At 51.6% G+C, this 19,400-nt stretch overlaps 1 protein-coding gene across 1 annotated transcript in view; it reads right to left on the bottom strand.

Moving 5' to 3' along the window:
* Nucleotides 1-19,400, bottom strand: part of PARD6G (par-6 family cell polarity regulator gamma) — a 72,950-nt gene that overhangs the window by 12,953 nt on the left and 40,597 nt on the right. The window lies entirely within an intron of this gene.

The raw sequence follows: 19,400 nt of genomic DNA, 5'->3' as shown, positions 1-19,400 counted from the left end.
AGAGCTGAAGGTAACATGCTCCCTGAGTCCAGGCTGTTATAAAGCTATACTAATCAAAACCAAATGGTACTGGCACAGAACAGACACAGATCAATGAGACAATAAAAAGCCCTCAAATAAAGTGTGGGAGGCAGGTGGCTGTGGCCTTGGCCAAGCCGTGCCGGACCTCAGCCCCTGACCTCACATCTACAGGCCACGCTTCCACCCACCCACTCCCCGCTGTTCCTGTAACTGCTCAAGCTGGGAAGCTCCAGACAGATGTAGCAACCAAGGTGCATTCTGCCCGCCTGGCAGAAAGCCCCCGCCCCAGCGCTTGGCGGGGTGTCCTCAGCTTTTTCTGCCGATTAGGCTAGGCCTGCGGGGAGGGGAGGGCCTCTCTGGGCGCCCCGCCTGCCGTCCAGTAAGCTGGGTCTGCTGTCCTCCGCCTTGTGCTGCTGACTCAGTTTCTCCAGACACAAGCTGAGGCGGTCTCCTTTCCTCCCAGCAGAGTTAGCCGGCTTTAAAGCGTCATGGAGAGAAGGAAGAGCTCAGGAATGAGTCTGATCACTGTCAGGATCACAAGAGAGCCCCCGTGACTCTGCTGCATGGTCACCGGAGGAGCACCCAGACCCACAGCACAGGAAGTGGTGCGAGCAGACTGCTGGCTTCTGCGTAAAAGAATTCTACAAATGAAGGGATTCCAGACACAGAAATGAGAGGACAGAGGGGAAAGGTGGGGGGGGAGTGGCCTGAGAACATCCTTCTACCTTTCAGTGACGCATACCACACAGGTTGAGAAGCTCACATGGGGACTTTAATTAGCCATCACCCAGCTGCGTGCAAACACCGCCTCCAGTCTGAGCTTGTCCAGGGTATCTAAGGCCCAGCAGCTCCCCTGCCCATGATTAAGCAGACATGCAAACCTCCCGGAAGAGCTGCACCGCTGGATCAAACACAAGTCAGAACGAGTCTATTCTTAGAGACACTGGAAACGTTAACATTTAAATGAAAAAAAAAAAAAAAAAAAAAAAAAGCCTGCCACATAAGCTGAAAAATAAAATGTGCCACATATTGCAAAGGAATCTGAAACTCCTGCAGTTTTCTTTCCTCACACACTTTGTCCTGAAGCCTCAAGACCTGTCTCCTTAGACTGTTTTCCCTCAGTGCCCCTGATAAACTCAGTTCCTGCAGTGACCAGAACTCCCTGTAGGGTCCCCCACAACCCCATGCACTCAGCTCTCTCTACCCCCAGCTCATTCGATTTGCTGGGCTGCAGGGACTCAGACGCCACTTCCAGATGCTCCGTCTTGGCCCCCCCAGCCCCACTCCCCGTTTTCCTCAAAGGAAGCCGTCCTGTGAGCCCCCATCTCCCCCAGGAGTGCAGTCCCTGGGCTTGCTGAGCCCCTGTGGGAGGAAGCGTGGTGGACGGCTCCAGTGGCACCCAAGGGCCACACACTGACTGTGCGCCAGGTGTTGCTCTGGCATCATGGTTGCTTTTATCAGGGCTGGTTCCAGAATCAAAGGAAGTTTAAAGAGGATTTTGAAGAAATGACTCAAAATAAATGCAGAGTCAGGTGTAGGGCAGTGAGTCTTAAAGATCTCCTAGCAGTAAACTGCTCTAAGGATCAAGGATGCATGGCTTGGGAGCCGAGAGTGAGCCCGGCACTTGCCAGTCTGTGTCCATCTGTCCCTTCCTGCCCTGCAATGGTTCAGCTAGTTCTGGAACCAAGATCTTGGGTGGGGCTGGGGTTGGGCTCAGGCCAGTCAGGACCCCTCTTGGAGCTGTGGTCCTAGGACCCCTCCTAGAGGTAAACCTGCATTTCAATTCTTTCTGGGAAGAAGGGGCTGCTTCACGGTGTGGCACCTCCCGACAGCAGACACAGCTGTTCTAGCAGGGGGTGCCTAGGCTCTGGGGGGCTCGCCATGGACACTCAGCATGTGTCTAAGCATCTCTGCTAATCATCCCAGCAGGGAAGCCCTGGTAGCCCTGGGTCACTGGGCCATCTGGGGGACGAAGGAAGACAGGTCCACTGTCTGTGCCATCTGCAGAGACGCCTGCAGACCAGTGTCAGGAGCCTGGGAGGAGGGTACCTGGAGGCAGGGCTGAGGGCCGCTCACAGGGCTCCCGGGGTATGGCCTTCTCAGTGGCTGTGAGCTCCATGTCCCAGGGCAGGCAGGGGCCCTGAACTGTGTCCATGAACTAGAGTTGGCCTTTGGGGCTTGTGCTTCTCAGGTGACAACATCTGTTTTAACCAGCACAGAGGTGTCTTGTATGCTTGTGTTCTGCTCCCAGTTGCTTGATTTTCTTGTTTTTTTTTTTTTCCCCTCCTCCTTCCACAAGAGATGCCAGTTGCCTGCCTGCCCCCTGCCCCCGCCCACCCCCCTGCAACTTCAGCAGGACAGGCTCTGTCAACCCTGAGACTGGCTCTCGGTTGACCAAACTGTAGATGGTGGTCAGCAGGTCCCAGGCAGCGGCCTCCACCTACATCGGGGCCAGGGACTAACCAGCTTCCTAGCCTCTCTGTCTCCCACATAGGTTGGGTTGTGGGATGGCCAGCAGCCTCCTCCCCCAACCCCAAAAGCTGATTGAGTGACAAAGCTTCCTTATAATCACACCTGTGGATCCACCCTTTTTGGTAAACTCTAAGACTCTTTGGTCCCTTATTATTAGCAGTACTCAATTATAACCAACTTGTGGCAGAGTAGCACCTCGGGTCCTACATCTGCCAAGCAGGTGACAGGTCTGGAAGCTGCCCTGGGGTGCTCAGGTAAGCATCAGCCGCAGGCAGGTGGGCTGAGACACACCCGTCAGCTAGGTGTGCAGATGGCCAAAGAAACCTGAAAACAGGCAGGGCACAGGTGCCCATCGAGGGCTGGGAAGGTGGGAAGGAGCACCTCCAACTCATACGGTGGTGGTGGGGGGTGGAGGCTAGAGCACCAGTTGGGAGAAACCCTCCCTAACAAGCTCGCCAGTCTGCCAGCCCTGCTTCCCTCTCAATTTAAAACATGTTCTTTCAAAGTAAACCCCTCTCATGTGAGCTTCAGAAAGGCTGGGCACTTGACAACAAGCTTTCTTTTGACGAAAAACAAAACAAAACAAAGTAAGTCATTCCTGGGTGTCTGAGGGCTCAGGCCCCTTAAATGGCCCAGTGCTGTCAGCCCTCCATGTCTGTGGGTTCTGCATCCACATCCTCTTCAGTCCTCAGTTCAACTGAATCCGTGGACGTGAGACCGCGGATACAGAGGGTCAGCTGTTCTAGTGTTCCCCTGGGTACTGTTTTTGGTAACTTGGACATAGAATTCTTTAGACTGCTCCCCACCCCAAGTCCAGGGCACAGAGTGTGTGTTGCTGGCCCTGATACACAAGGAGACACAAGGAAGGAATCAGCAGGATAGAGTTTAAATTTTCCTTGGAAAAACCCCAAAGCCATAACCCACTGCTTGGTTACCCCTGTCGGGGTATCTTCTTCCCATGAGAACTGTCTCAGGCCGTGCCTGCCTGTTCCCCTGTGAACCCCTCGAGCAGGTGAGCATGGATGCAGCTAGAGGGTATCCCCACCCCAGGAGGATGTTTCCACACCACCCTCCTCCCCTGCAAAATCTCTAAGACAGAGGAGCTTGCAGGCCCCCACGCCTGCCCCAGTCCATGCCCCAGCACCAGGTGGCACCGCCCAGCTGTGTATTTCACCAGCCCATGTTCCTCCCCTGAGCGTTTGCCTTGAAAGTGCTTTCTCGAGATAACATTCACATAACGTAAAATTCACCATTTAAACCACTTAAAAAATGCACAATCCTGAGGTTTTAAGTAAATTCACAGTGTTGTGGAAACACCACCAGTATCTAATTCCAGAGCATTTTCATTACCCCAGAAAGAAACACCACCCTTCAAAATGCCCTCCTCCCTCCAGCCCCAAGCAAATACTCACCTACTGTCTGTCTCTATAGTCTGGACACTTCATATAAGTGGACTTATACAGTATGTGGCCTTCTGTGTCTGACTTTTTTCAGTGAGCATTATATTTTCAAGTTCATTTCTTATCTACAGCTGAATAATATTCCGCTGTACAGATGGACCACATTTTAAAAATTCATGCATCCTTGATGGACACTTGGCTTGTCTCCACTTTTGGCCTTTGTGAACTGTGCAGTGTGAATGTTCTTGTGTGGACACACGTGCTCATTTCTCTTGGGTAGATAGCTAGGAGTGACATTGCTGGGTCATATGGTAACCATAATTTCAACTTTTTGAGGAATCGCTGAACTGTTTTCCGTGGTGGCTATGCTATTTTATATTCCTATCAGCAGGGCCTGAAGGCTCTAGTTTCTCCACATTTGTTTCTTGTTGTCTTCATCTTTTCATGTGCTTATTGGCATCTGAATATCTTCTCTGGAAAAATGTCTGTTCAGATCCTTTGCCTTTTTGTCATTGGTGAGAATTTTCTTTCTATTCTAGATACAAATATAAGATATATGACTTGGGTTTTCATTTTCTTGATAGTGTCCCCTGATACACAGAAGTTTTACATTTTGATGAGTTCCAGTTTATCTAGTTTCCCTTCTGTTGGGTGTGCTTTTGGTATTATATTTAGGAAGCCATCGCCTAACCCAGGGTCATGTCCCTGTGCATTTCTAAGTAAAGCAGCAAACAAAAGTAGCTATGGCCCTGGTTCTGAAAAACAGAAACATAAATAACACCATGTGTGCGGGATCTGGTCTGAGGAGCTGTTTTCTGTCTGCCCTGCAGAAGAGGCCCAACACAAAATACCATGCCTTAATAGAAGTTGCTGGAACCAGCATGATGAGAATATGAGCAATGCAGCCACACAATGCACAGAGTCCTAATTTGAAAAGTTAAGCACGACGTTCCCTCCCAGTTTCCCAGCCTCATGTGAGGGTGACGCCTGCCAGGAGGCTGAACAAGTTTACCAGGAAGACAAGACTCCGTGTTTTCTGTTAAAAATTTCCTCAAACAGATCAATCTTGAAAGCACCTCAAAGTGAAAATAAAGTCAACTCTGAAACACCTTTCTTTGCCAAGAGGAAGCCATGCCCAAGTTCTGCGAGATGTTTGATCTGTTCCCCAAAGAGTCAGCTGAGATGCCGTCAAAGCCCACTGTGAGCAGTTCTAGGTCCTGCGTGGCCAGTTCTGGGCAGCACCCAAGATTCTCCACCGAGATTCAGGGTCCAGATTGCTGGTGGGACCTCTGAGGTCAATGACCAGTGAAGCTTTATGGCTTCAGGACATGGAAGAAGCCAGGCTGAGGCCCAGCTGGGTCACTGTAGCCCACGGTGCTCCTTCTGAGCCACCCTCCACCTCTCCGGGGCTCCAGAGCAAGAAAGCAAAGGCGCATGGAGCCAGGAAGTCTGAACCACCCTCTCCAACCCACTCCAGGTGCTCAGGGCCCAGCTTCAGGCCCACAGACATGGGCAGGTCAGGGGGTCAGGAGCCATGTGGGTGACTTTCCTGAGGCCTGGAAAGGCCACATCAGCTGGGAACACCCTTTCCTGGAGGCTGAGCTGGCTAAGAGCATCCCACCCCTTCCTCCTCGGTCGGTCGTCAGGACTCCCGAGGCCCAGGGAACCTCCCTCTAAGGCTAAAAGCAGACACCACTAGGTACTGGACCCTGGTGCTTGCCTGCACGTTGCTCCGGAGGTGGCAGGAGTGAAGATAGCGTCAGGAAGACTCACTCCCTCCTGCTGGTTCGTTCATTCAGTCAACGTAGAGAGAAAGTACTCGGCACCTGTCGGGAGCTGACACTAAACAGATTGGATCAAGTGGATTAAATACACAAAACAGAAAGAAAACGCCCCGACAGTCCTGCTCCTCCCTAGTAAATGTCTCGTGCAAACTTTCCCAGGCTGTTTCGTGTACCTAACACGTGTCTGTGTGGCGGGGGTTCTCCAGAGACATGGAGCTGATAGCACATGTGGACGCAGACAGGAGAGGAAATTCGTGGGGGTGTTTATGGAAGCCGTGCGTCCCCCATGTCTGAGGGCAGGAAAGGCAGACCCTCCAGCCCCGGAAGGGAGGACCCCCTGGTTCACCTTTGTCCTCATTTGGTCCTCTGGCCGGTGGGGTGGTGGAGACTGGCCCCAGACAGTCCTGGGTTCAGATGCCCATCTCTCCTGGAGACATGCGCAGAGACACAGCCTCTCTGGGTGTCGCTCACGGCAGTCAAGCTGACACGTACGATTAACCATCGTGACACAAATGCAGAAAATACACTCAGTAACACTTCATGTTTTGTGCAGAATGGGGAGCTGTGCTAGCTTGCCGGCTGGAGCTGCTGTGCAAAGCACCACAGGCAGTTTATTCTCAGTCCGGGGGCTGCAGCTGCACTTGGTGCTGCGTGCTGTGTTCTTGTGAGGCCTCTTCACAGTGGAAGGGGTGCCCTGGTCGCTCCTCTTCTTCCTAGAAGGACACAGGCCCCCTCCTGTGACCTCATTTAACCTTAATTGCCTCCTGAAGACCCTCACGTTGGGGTTAGGGCTTCATGTGCGGCTCTGGGACAGAGTTCAGTCTGTGTTGCATGTGCACAGTTCACGGCTGGCTCTTTTCATTTACTGTATCTTGAGCACCATCCGTGTGGGACAGGTCTTTGTTACTCTGCAATGTCTAGTGCACACTGCAGGGATAGGCCTCTGTACCCATGCGACCCCCCTGTATGTGGGGGCCCCCCACGGGCCCCCACTCTGCGTGCTTCTGTGTGGGCTCTTCCTGGAAGTGGGGCTGCTGAGCTTTGGGTCAAAACACACGGTGAGCCACCCCAGGCCTGATTCTGTGATGTCACTGCAGGCAGCATCTCTAAATCCAGTGACCCTAACTGCCCACGAGCCCCAGGAACACACTGTGATGTCTTTCTGGTCAGAGGACAGGAAATCCTGAGAGGTTTCCTGGAGGAGGGGCTTTGGGAGGAGAGAAGAGGTTGGGTTTGTGGTGAGGATCAGCCTGCAAGATAGAGGAGGATGGGTCCTCTGGGGTCACTGCTGGCGCTGACTCCAGGGCCTGCAGTGTAGACCACGTACATGGGAGGGGCTGGGGACCACTGCTCTGCTGCTCCAAGAGGGCGTGGATCTAAGATGGACGGGGCAGGGAACACAGTTCGGGGTATCCAGCATGGCTTCCTTGAATGTCGTTCCCCAAGCCAAGCTGCAGAGGCTGCCAGGAGGGCGTGCTCTCTCCTTCCTCGGCCCCAGCCTCCCCTCCCACCTGGGGGGCCATGTCAATTCCAAACAGCCTGAAGGCTGCAGGCCATTCGCTCCTCCTCGTGGGAAGAAGAGGGAGGAGGACAACCCAGCCTGGGCAGATGGTTAATAAAGAACATGCCGAGTCAAGGGAAACACAGAGCCAACCGCCCGATTTCTTACATTTTTGCAGAAGCCACAAAGGGGGACTGAGCACAAAGCACCAATCGGAACTCGCGTTCCCGCCTCAAGCCCGTGTGGGAGAACTTCTTGCCAAGCCTCCCGGCCTTGTGCCCATGGCCTAGCCCACGGGGAGGGCCTGGTAGGAGGGCTGCAGTCGTATTTTTGACTAGAGGGGAACATTTTTACTTGGTTACTCCGGGATCTGAAATCACTCAGGTGTGTCTTGGGGCTGCCGCCTCAGACACACTCAAGGCCAGGGCAGGTGAAGTCATCTTTCTCAGCTGGGCGCGCACACCCCAACCTGCAGCAACATGCTTCCCGCCCTCCGGCCATTGCAGGAGAACAGTCCTTCCTTGCCAGGACTGTGTCCTGCCCGCCACAGGTCACAGGCCCCAGTGTCACTGCAGAAGGGCTAATGGTGGGGCCCTGATGAGTGCCCTGCTCCCTCTCCCCGGGTCCCCAGGCAGGTCTTTTCCAGAGCCTCCTGCCTCTGGGCCTGAGGTGCTGACCTCAGCCAAGAAGCTCAACTGAAGACTCAGCTCCTACAGTGTGGTCAAGCCACAGCTCCAGCTCAGCAACCAGGGAGCGGGCTGTGAGCGGCCGTCCTGTGGACCCATCGCTTCACGAAGCATCAGGAGACGGAGCTGGTGTCTCTCCCAAGAGGCACACTTTCAGAAGCCTGGAACCAGGGGCCCTGATGCCAGCCCTGCCCTCTGCCCTCACCTCCTCCAACCTCACCTCCTCCTCCCTCACCTCCTTCTCCCTTACCTCCTCCTCCCTCACCTCCTCCACCCTCACCTCCTCCAACTCATCTCCTCTGCCCTCACCTCCTCCTCCCTCACCTCCTCCAACCTCACCTCCTCCTCCCTCACCTCTTCTACCCTCACCTCCTCCTTCCTCACTTCCTCCAACCTCACCTCCTTCTCCCTCACCTCCTCCACCCTCACCTCCAGCTGGGGCTGCTGTGCTGGCTCGTGGTCCAGACACCACACCCCAAGACTAACAGTCATGAAAGACCCTGGGTCTTGTCTCACCAGCCCCAGCACACCATGTTGGGGGCTAAGCCCGATTCAGGCCCCCCACTTTGTGGACATCGACCCCAGGAAGAGCTGTGCCCGTCTCCCACCCTCTCACACTTAATCATTTTTATGAAGTAGGCAAGAGGTCAGATGAAATGAAAAATGAACCTTCAATTTCCAAGGAAAACACAGGGCCTCTCAGGAGTCTGTCTGAGGAGCAGGATGGGATTGCCAGGGGCAGAACGGGGTTGAACACTTCTGAAAAGTTGGCTCTCCGACCGCATTGGAGCCAGTGGGTTGCCACCAGCTCATGGTGGGCTTCTGGTTCAGCTGCAGAGCAGAGGGTGTGGGAACAGTATCAGGACTGAATCAGAGAGAGAGGGCCATGTCCGATGGCTCCCTTGCCACGGAGCAGCCACTTAAGGCCTCAGGGGTCGCTAGCCCTACCAGGAGGAGTGGAGCCATCCACGTGTCCACCCTCCCTGCCTGGGGCTGTGATTCAGCCTGTATTTACAGGACGCTACAGTGGTTACCAGAGGGGACAACTGTAATTCAAACAGCTGAAAATAACTGTTGGCAGAAAAGCCCATACTTAGAGCAGACCTCCTTCAGCAATTCCCACGGCTGGGCCCGACAGCAGAGGAGGGCAAGGATGTGCCACAGCGCGGCCGGGTAGGGGGTACAGGCCCTCGCCCCTGCCCTCAGCTGGCCCGGCTCTGTGCCCTCCAGGCACTGTGAGCCTCACAGCACACGCCAGCTGAGTGCCTACACACAGAAGCAGCCCTTTCTCAGCAGAGGCCTCTGGGCACTGTGTGATGCCAACAGGCAGATGTCTGTTCCGTGAGCAAAGGCTGCCCACGCCACCCGGGTGCCTCACCAGCAGCCCCTGAGGATGAATGCCTGCGAGCAGACCCAGGACCCTGAACACACTCGGGCCAGCCCTCCACTGGTCCTCTACTCCATACACCTTGAACACCCTTCAGAAGGCACAGCTTCACAGGGGCCCTCAGTCCAAGAATCCAGAGCAGAGTCAAAGACCAGCTCGTGTTATATATGTGGCAGAGGCTCAAAGTCAAGTGAAACACCTGCCTCAAGAAGATGCTTTCACTGCTGGCTGAGCCACGTTTGATGCGGCCCTCGATGACAGTGCATTCAGCTGTGCAGCCGTCACCATCGCCTAATTCCAGAGCACGGTCATCACCCAGGAGCAAACCCCACGGCCTCAGCTGCTCCCCACCCCCACCCGAGGCTCATTTATCAATCACCCCAGAGTCTGTCTATGCAAATATGAGCAGGTATGAACACAGACTCTTACCCCCTGCTCAGTGTAACATCGTGTGCACACAATTCTGCACCCTGTGTTTTCTCCTCAGTACATCTTGAGGACCCAGATTTTAAGAGCTGGATAGGTCATCTTCCTGCTGTTTCTGAAGAGCTGCCTGGTACCCCGGCAACAAGCCAGGTCAGCAGAGGGGCTGGACAGCAGGGGCATCCAAGACGGAAAAACCATGGCAGCCAGGAACCACAGTGTGCGTCCTTCTTGCATTCCAGAGGAATTTATGGTCTGTCCAAGGACACTTTCTGATGCCGCTTTTAGGCCCATGGAAACTGCAGCCTGTGGGTCAGGCTTGTGCAAGTGCCCAGCTCCTTTGCTGACCGCCCCAGAGAGCCACAGTCTCCTTCACTTGCAGTTCCAGCCGTGGGAGGAGACACAGAGACACCTGAACCTCTGAGAAGCCACACGACCTCTCTAGGACTCAGGTTTGTCCTTTGTAAAGGAGGGACAGGTCAGCCCCCTCAGAGAGACCATGGACTCGAGGATGCCAGACTTGCCTGTAAGGCTCCGCAGCCCCAGCAGTCTTCCCTGGCCCCTGCAGCCCACACGACAAAACCACCTCCTTTTGGAGGAAACAGGACCTGAACCTGACACCTGACTCCTGATGAAACACACACAGTCTCTGCAACTCCCTTCACCCCCATCCTGGGGATGCCAGGACCCCTGCCAGTCAGTTACCATGAGGCCTGGCAGAGAGTGTCTGCAGAGCGACACCAGCAGCTCACAGCACATGAAGTTAACTGGTCTGCGGCACCAGTGGAGGAGGACTTAAAAAGTAACAAAGGTGAGGAAGACGTATTTTAGTTTCAGAAGCACCTCATGACACAGTGCTTCCCAAGGGGCCTGAGGAAGACCCAGGGCCGCGGGATCTGGAAACCTCCTCGTGCAAAGCCTGGGGAGCTGCCGCACCCAGTGCGGGGTCCCCTAACCTTCTGAATTATGGCGATTCCACTGATTGTACCGGCGCAGGAGATCTGTCAGTGTGCGCTAGCTAAGTGTGCCCACGCACCTCGACAATGAGGGCCGCCAGAAAGCTGCTGGAGAGATGGTTTCGGGGTTCTCTTCTTCACGCTGACAAACCCTGAATCTAAACCTCAGTCTCAGATTCTGCCCTCTGAGGGTCCTGAGCATCAGAAACACGCATCTGGTATTTTCAGTGTCAACTCCACAAAGAAATCTCATCCACTGAAAGATGCTTAAAGAGACTGGGGTGGCTCCAAGGTCAAAGGCTTATTAGCCTCAGGTGGGAGCCATGCGGGCTTGGCCGTCACCTGACTCCCCTCTCCTGAGTCTGCGAGGTGGAAGGAGGAAGGTTTGCAGCGAGGCAGACAGGCAGCACAGCTATTGGCCGAGGGGTCCCTGTGTCTCATGGGCCTCTACTCCCAACACGCAAACACTGTCATGACACAGATTGCACTTGCCAGCTCAGTGGGGTCCCAGGAAGAGGAAGACCAGTCAGGGCGCTCGACCCTCTGAGTCACCGCTGACGCCCTGCCGTGTCCGGAGTTGCTGAGACTCCACATGCAGCTGAAGTCCAAGAAGCACAGTCCCGACTGCCGGCCTCCAGGCCAGGGCGGCCAGTGCATGGGGACCAGGGGGAGGGTCGGCCGCAGACATAGCCCCCAGGAGGGCGTGGGATCTCTGCAGAGATGTGACGACTCCACTAGCAAGTGACATTTCCTAAGTGATTTACTGTTTGAAAAAGTGTAATCCCTCACCTTGGATTAGAAATTCTAAGACCGTAGACGTTTATCAGCTATCAATGTGCCCTATGGGCATTTTATAGGGATTTATACTTACATGGACAGAGGTACTTTTAGCATTTGATTTAACTCACTAAAACACACTATTTTTAACGGGTGCAGTTCCAGCTGGGAGACGAAAAGGTTCAGGAGGTGGGTGGTGTTTGCACATCAATGTGAATGTGCTGAGTGCCTCTGACCCGCAAGCTCAAAAACGGGTAAAATGGTCAGTGTCATGTCGCCTATGCTTTCTCACAATGAAACAGCCTTCGATGTGGGTGGTGTCAGGACTCTCCTCTGCAGGCCGACAAGGCTCAGCTCTCCAGGGCACCTCCCTCCCTCTGTGGTTCTCGCGAGATGGGGAGTGTGGAGCGTGGGCTGGGGGCATGGCCTGCCCTGGTTTCCCCATGGAAGACAATGCAGGAGTGAGCAGCTCCAGAGCCAACCATCAGTGTCGCCCTAATGTCCGCCTGCACCTGTTAAATGCTACAAGATAGCTCAGGTTTACGAGACCCCGGGTGCAGGTGGAGTCTAACGGAGACAGGGCTCTGGGCTGAATCACTTTCCCACCAGAGAGGGTGGAAAGTACAGAGAAAAGGGCAAAAACAGGAAGACAGATCACTATGCAAGAGGAAATCCAAATCTTGCTTACGTCTCTGGAAAAGAGAAAAGTTCACGATGGAAATGTTAATCTCTGGACTCCAAACCAGCACAGGTAAGCCATTCCCATGATAACCACCTCGCGCTGAGGTCCCACTGAAGTTGACTGTATTCTAAATAAGGGCTCTCCTGGCGACAGGAAGACAACACGGTCATGAGGTGGGGGCCCACCTCAGTTCCAGCTTCTAAGGCTGGGGCTTCCTCTGACTGCCGACAGTCACATGTCACACCCATCACAGTGAAACGCCTGGATGTCACCCCTGTACATCCTTTGTTGAAAGGTGCCAGATAAGCCCTCACCAGGAGCTACTTTAAATAGATTCCAAACAACTTCAGTTGAGAATTATGTTTGGAACCTTTAACCTTTTCTGAAGCTTCAGTTTCATCATGCACAAAATGAGAACAATCATACAGCCTTGTTTGTTGTGAGAGTCACATGATAGCTGGAAAGTCCTTGGTCAACAACAAACTGTTAAACCAGCATTTGTTATGAGAGTAGAAGGGATAGGTGCATTCTGGGGCCATGAACACGAGGTGCTGGAGGAGCAGCTCTGACCTTCACCCGGGGGTCCTGGCTGCAATTGGGACATGTGTCTCACAAGCCCCTCCCCTCCCTGGGGCGCTGATGCCGGTGGTCTCCAGACCACGTGGGTGCTACTTCTAAGGGCTCCCTGAGCAGGCAGGTAACAGCAATGGATCTTAGGCAGGAATGGATGTTAAAGGGAAACAAGCAGGCTGCGATGGAACCAGGCAACAACATAAACATACAGAAGCCACAGTGTGAGATGCCCACATGAGGCGCCCTGATGCATTGTAATATGAATGTGACGAGGATCCCCGAGGTTGCTGCGGGGCCGGGCGGTGCGTCAGGGGCCAGTCCTGCCTCTAAGCTGTGGAACCAGGAGGGAGCGATGGGCAGGGAGCCAGCCCAGCACAGTGCAGCCAAAGAGGAGGAGGCAAGACAGGCAGAAGACTGAGAAACAGTCTGCAACGCTGGGAGCCAGGCCAGAGTTTGGGAAGGAAGGAGAAGGAAAAGGTGAAAAGGAGCACCAAGCATCTCCAGAGCTGTGAGCTCGGGCCAGAGGAAGGCGGCACAGAGCAGCTTCATCCCGGGCTTGGGGCCACTCTTTGAAAGCAGGGCTTCCTTCTCTTGGCCTTCCTTTCATTGCCTGTTCACAACGGTTCCCTCCTCTCCGCTGGTGAGCCCCACTGAGGCTGGATCACCATAGAGATGGGGCTGAAGACACACCCCCTGGATTTCCACCTGCCTCCGGTCTCCACAGCTGACCTCTGCCATGAGAAGCCACACAGAGCTAAAGGGGCCTGTCCCAAGAGCACCCTTAGTGTCTCTGTGTGGGGCGCTTTCACGGGAGCTGCTCCGGGGTGCAGACTTCTCCCTGGGGGCTCCTACAGAGCCCACACCAAGTGCAGGTTCTCCTCCAGCTGTCTTCATTCTCTCCCTGAAAGATTTCCCTCCAAATGGAATGGCATTTAATTGGATTCAAAGTGGTTACTAACAGGAATGAAAACAGCTTCCTCAGCTCACTGACCGTGAGAACACAGGCAGGTGTAGACTAGATGGGTAAGAAAGAAGACTTAAGTTTCCAGTATCCTGGGGCTTTTTTCCAGCAAAAATGCATCAAATGCAAAATGCTTAAGATCTTTAAACATTTCAGATTAATACTCATCAACTATTTCTCACCTAAACAAAAGATGTTTTAGCTAGCCACTGTTTTTTTTTTTTTCTGCTCTGGGTCTTCGCTGTTTTGCTTAGCTTTTTTCTTGCTGTGTCAAGCTGAGGCTACACTTTGTTTCGATGCAGGGACTTCTCACGGGGATGGCTTCTTCTGCTTCGGAGCACAGGCTCTAGTGCGTGGGCACAGCAGTCGCAGCATGTGAGTTCCAGGGTGCCTGTGCTTCAGTAGCTGTGACACAAAGCTCGGTAGTTGTGGCTCTCGCCCTTAGTTGCTCCATGGCACGTGGGATCTTCCTAGACCGAGAATCAAGCCCACGTCTCCTGCATTGGCAGGCAGATTCTTATCCACTGCACTACCAGGGAAATCCCTGTTTTAACCAGCCATTGTATAAACAAGGACACTTCATCAGTTCACAGAGCATCTGCTTAAACCTCTCCATGGTTCTGCATCAGCCTTGGCACAACCTGCACAGCCTGCGGGACCTGGCCCTTCTCTGGAGCTGCAGTGGTCCCACGACCGGCCCCCGCAAAGGACAAACAGGACCAACCTGCTCGCCACAGCGCTGGAGACTCAGCAAGTCCAGAAAGGAACAGCCATATTTGCCGGCCTGAATGCTAGGTGAGCCCTGGGGCTCTGCCTCCGTGGGAGGTGCCCCAGTGCCAGGCACACGGGGGAGGCTGGTGGTGCAGTCGCAGAGTCTACAGGCAGGGCTGTTCCAGAAGGCCAAAGAATCTCTCCCTTCTAAAAATGGGCAATGGCACATAACCCTAACTCACTCTGGAAACAGAAACACGACCCTGTTATGTTATCAGAGGACTCTGCTGCTTTGTGTTTAGACAGATTTTTACAAAGAGAAATCCTACTCACACTGGCAGCTTGACAACCAGGATTATCAGCTCAAACATGAAAAGAAAGCCTCAACCATGCTTCTGTTTTTGGGCCTTGTTTCCCATCAGACTGGAAATCCTTGAGCTCATGCTCACTGAGAACCAGCTTAAATACACGTGTTAATTGTCACAAACCCGCTTGGACCAGACAGGAAGACAACACCATGACCACATTCAGCCCCATAACCCTCTGGCCCCTGTGGAAGCACGCTGCTTCAGTAGGTACAGTCCCCCTTGCACGGTCTCTCCCCAGGAGCCCCGTCCTGAAGGTCCGCCAGGGAGACCTGGCTGGGAGGGGCTCCCTGAACTCGGGTAGGGGGGGTGGTGGGGGCAGGCTGGACTTTTGGAGTCCCCAGTGGCCCCAGGTGGTGCTGTCCTAGCCGAGGGCAGCCCCTCACCCCACAGCACCGCTAGAGCCTTGCTGGCCTCACTGCAGCGTTCAGGAGGGTCAATTCAAAGCTCATGAGTTTTCATGCCACATAAGAACAGTCTTCAAAGGTGAGTTTAAAAGACCCAATTCAAATGTCATTTTAATGCCCTGCTAAAGAGAGGCTCACTGGCATAAATACACTTTAGTTAAAAATATGCCTTTTAATCCAGCAAGAACATTTCTACCAATTAATCCTGAATCTGACATGTATATAAAAGGTACAACACAGTTTACTATAGTGAAAAATTGGAACAGTTTAAATTAATATGGGATTAGTCACAGTTTGTTACATTCATACAATTGCTATGTCTGGTAAAAAGATGGTAAATACTATATAATCTACAAGGAGTAAAAAATGTGATGCGAGACTAAAATAATCAATGTAGTATGTGTATTATGACCCTGTTTATATAAAACTGTATTCAACGAGTTGTATCTACACCAAGGGGTCTGGAGGCACCTCACCAAACTACTAACAGTGGTCACGTCAGGGTGGTGGAGTTATTTCCATGTTGTTTGGATTTTCTTTTACAAATATGTTATAAATAGTAAAAAAATTTTTTTAAATGTTTCTTTTTAAATTAATTAATTTTTGGTTGACCCGGGTCTTTGTTGCTGTGCAAGGGCTCTCTCTAGTTGTGGCAAGCTGGGGCTACTCTTCGTTGCTGTACACAGACTTATTATGGTGGCATCTCTTGTTGTGGAGCACAGGCTTTAGGTGCTCGGACTTCAGTAGTTGCAGCACAGGGGCTCAGAAGCTGTGGCTCACAGGCTCAGAAGCTGTGTCACACGGGCTTTAGTTGCCTGTGGCATGTGGGGTCTTCCTGGACCAGGTATTGAACCTGTGTCCCCTACATTGGCAGGTGGATTCTTATACTGGACCACCAGGGACATCCCAGAAAAAAGCAAAACAAAACATGTTTTTAAAACAAATGTTTTACAAAGGATTTAATGACCTAGGATGTGTTTGTGATATGTAAAGATTTTAAAAAGAATCCAAATTATTCACATACTATGGGCTTGAAAACACTGAAAAGTATATATGACTAGCAAGTAAGTAAGAAAGGAGTGGATTCCAATTCCATCTGTGTAAATGCTCACTGTTTACACACAAGGTGTCTCTGGGGCGGTCAGAGAACAGGATCAGCCAGCTCTGTCTCCCCTCTGTCCCAAAGGCCCAACTGGAGGGGAAAAGGCACTGACACGGATGGAGGGAGCATGTCCAGGAGATGGGCTGGGCCTGGCTGTCCGACAGTGCCTGCAGAGTGGCCAGCCTCCCCACGACAAGCCCTGGACTCTTCTGGATGATGTGTGGCTCGGGCTCTGTTTGCTTTTTAATGAGCTGCGTCAGCACATTCTCCCCCACATCCACTCCCACTCCAGGGTGAACGTGGGGTTCAGGCGTTTTGTTTTCTGCATGTTCCCACGGTAGAGCAGTGGGAGAGTTTTTGTCCTTTTTTATAATTAGAAAATAAAAGGAAATTCTCCAAACATGTAAACTTCTAGAAATCAGTGACAAAAAAGCAAATGTGTCTTGTGAAACATCTCCCATAGCAGAGGGTGTTCATCTGCAGGTTCTACGCCTGTTCTGGAAAGTGTGGGCACAGAGAGGAAGTGAATTCAGTGAAATTACATCTTTACCCTACCCTCAACACACAGCCTCAAAACCTTAGGCAGTATCTTAGGAAACAGAATAAAATGTGGAAAAAAATATAGAAATTCAGTTGTGGCAACTTAACATGTTACACCCACTGAGTGCTTCCTGCTCAGCAGTAAACCCCTAACTCAAAACCAAACATACCTCCTACTACTTAATGCAGAATCCAAGAAAAGCATTTATAAAGCAGAAATTATAGATTTTGCCAGTATCTATAACCAAATTGGCAACCAACTTATTTTTAAGAACATCCCTTAATTACTTTTTCTGGCAACTCACTTAAGTGACATCACAAGCAAATACCCTTACCTCCCTACCCTACCCCCCAATCGTGCAGTTTCTGATAACCAAAAAAGTTTTAAAATGTATGTTCCTCATTCTAGGAACCCAAAAGAATGTCAGAATGCCAAGAACAGTTAACAGACACAATCAAATGACCCACATTTATGTTTATTTGAAAAGTAAATAGTTGAAAGTCCTCTAATTATGCTGGAAATCTTTTGGTATACTTAAGTTATTAAGCCTCCGCTGGCACTGTAGGAGGCCCCTTACCACAGGGCAGAGAGCCACTGAAATTCCATTAGGGCCCCTCTTCTAGTCGTGGTCTGGGGCCTGAGGGGTGCAGGCCCATCTCATAGATGATAGGAACACAGGGGTCGCTAGTACTGGGAGGGTTTATTTTGTGGGGAAGTGGTGACAAGTGACTGTCTGCACTTCCTGTTTATTCTGCTGAAAATAGAGACACTCCCAGTGCCTTTGCTGGTCTCCTCCTGCATTCCCTCCACCTTGGGCCAGTCTCCCGTTGTTCTCACAGGCCCGGGGAGGACAGGAGTGTGCAGGGGTGGGGGTGTGTGGTTTTTGACCGGATTTGGATTCCTCCACTGTGAGTACTTCATTCTGGGGACTGCTGTTATTCTTAAGTTGACAAAGCATTAAAGTGAAAGGTACAGTGACATCTCTTACCCATCCAAGGGGAAAACCTGCACAGTGTGTAACAGTAGACAGCCCTGGACAGAGGAGGGATACGTCTAGTAAATGCAGAAGGAAAGAAACCTGCAGATGTGAGGGCTATGGGCGTGGGGGGCCTGGGTTTGATCCCTGGTCAGTGAGCTAGATCCCAGGAGCCACAACTAAGAGTTCACATGCTGCAACTAAATGTGCTGCATGCCACAACTAAGATGTGGCACAGATAAAGGTACATTTATATCTTAGAAAAGGCACAGTCCACTGAGTAAATGACAACCCTCAGAACAGGAAGACATGTTTGCAAATAATGTATCTGAATGAGGGATTAATATCCAGATAAAGAGAGAACCAAAACTCTACAACTAGAAACAAACCACCCAGTGCAAAATGAGCAAAAGACTTGAATAGATATCTCTCCAAAGAAGGCATATGAATGATGATTAAGCAAGTGAAAAGACGCTCAACATCAGTAATAATGGGAAGCACTAATCAAAACTACAGTGAGCTACCAGCTCATATCTATCAGGATGGCTATTACTCCCAAACCAGAAAACAGGTGTTGGTGTGCATGTGGAGAAACCAGAACTCCTATTCCCTGTTGGTGGGAATGTAAAATGGAACAGCCACTGTGGAAAACAGTATGGGGCTTCCTCAGAAAAATAAAAAATACAGTTACCATGTGACCTAGCAATTGCACTTCTAATTTCATACTCAGGAATTAAAAGCAGGGTCTCAAAGAGCTGTTTGTCTCTCATGCTCACAGAAGCATTACTCACAATAGCTTAACGTGGAAGAAAACCACATGTTCATCAACTGATGAGTGGAAAAGCAAAATGTGGTAGTCACAGAATGACCTGTTATTCAGCCTTAAAGGAAGAGTAAATTGTGACATAGGTTACAGCATGGATGAAGCTTGGAGGGCATTTTGCTCAGTCACTGAAATAAGCCAGTACAGAAGGACAAATACAGTCTAATATCACTTATATGAGGTACTCAGATTTGTCAAAATCATAGAGGCAAAAAGTGGTGGTTGCCAGGTTTGAGGTAGGGGAAATGGGAGTCAGTGTTTAACAGGTAGAGTGATTCAGTTTTATGAGATGAAGTTACAGGGGTGGATGGTGGTGGCTGCTGATGATCCTGCACGACAGCAGGAGCATATTTAATGCCAGTGAGCTGAACACTTAAATGGTCCCAATGCTAAACTATTCTTTTTATAATTTTATTTGTTTATTTGGTTGTGCTGAGTCTCCATGGCTGTGCTGGCTTTTCTCTAGTTGTGGAGATGGGGGTCTACTCTCTCGTTGTGGTGTAAAGACTTCTTATTGTGGTGGCTTCTCTGGTTGCGCCCCTGGTTCTAGGGGCAGGCTCAGTAGTTACGGCACATGGACTTGGGGACTCTGCGGCATGTGGGATCTTCCCGGATCCAGGATCCAACCTGTGTCTCCTGCATTGGCAAGTGGATTCTTTACCACTGAATCAACAGGGAAGCCCCTACACTGCTAAATTTTATATGTGTTTGAATACATTAAAAAAAAAAAAGAAAAATGTGGAAAATGTGGCACTAAATAAACTGTGAAAAGCACACAGTTCACAGTGTGAGCTGAACAGGCAGGCAGAGCAGCGCCTACTCTGCCTCCGCGGGAACGTGCATTGGCAACCT

The sequence above is a fragment of the Dama dama genome, chromosome 27 (genome assembly GCF_033118175.1).
Source record: "Dama dama isolate Ldn47 chromosome 27, ASM3311817v1, whole genome shotgun sequence".
Lineage (NCBI taxonomy): Eukaryota > Metazoa > Chordata > Mammalia > Artiodactyla > Cervidae > Dama > Dama dama.
Note: the sequence above shows the minus strand (reverse complement) of the source record. Positions and strands in the feature narration are given on the sequence as shown.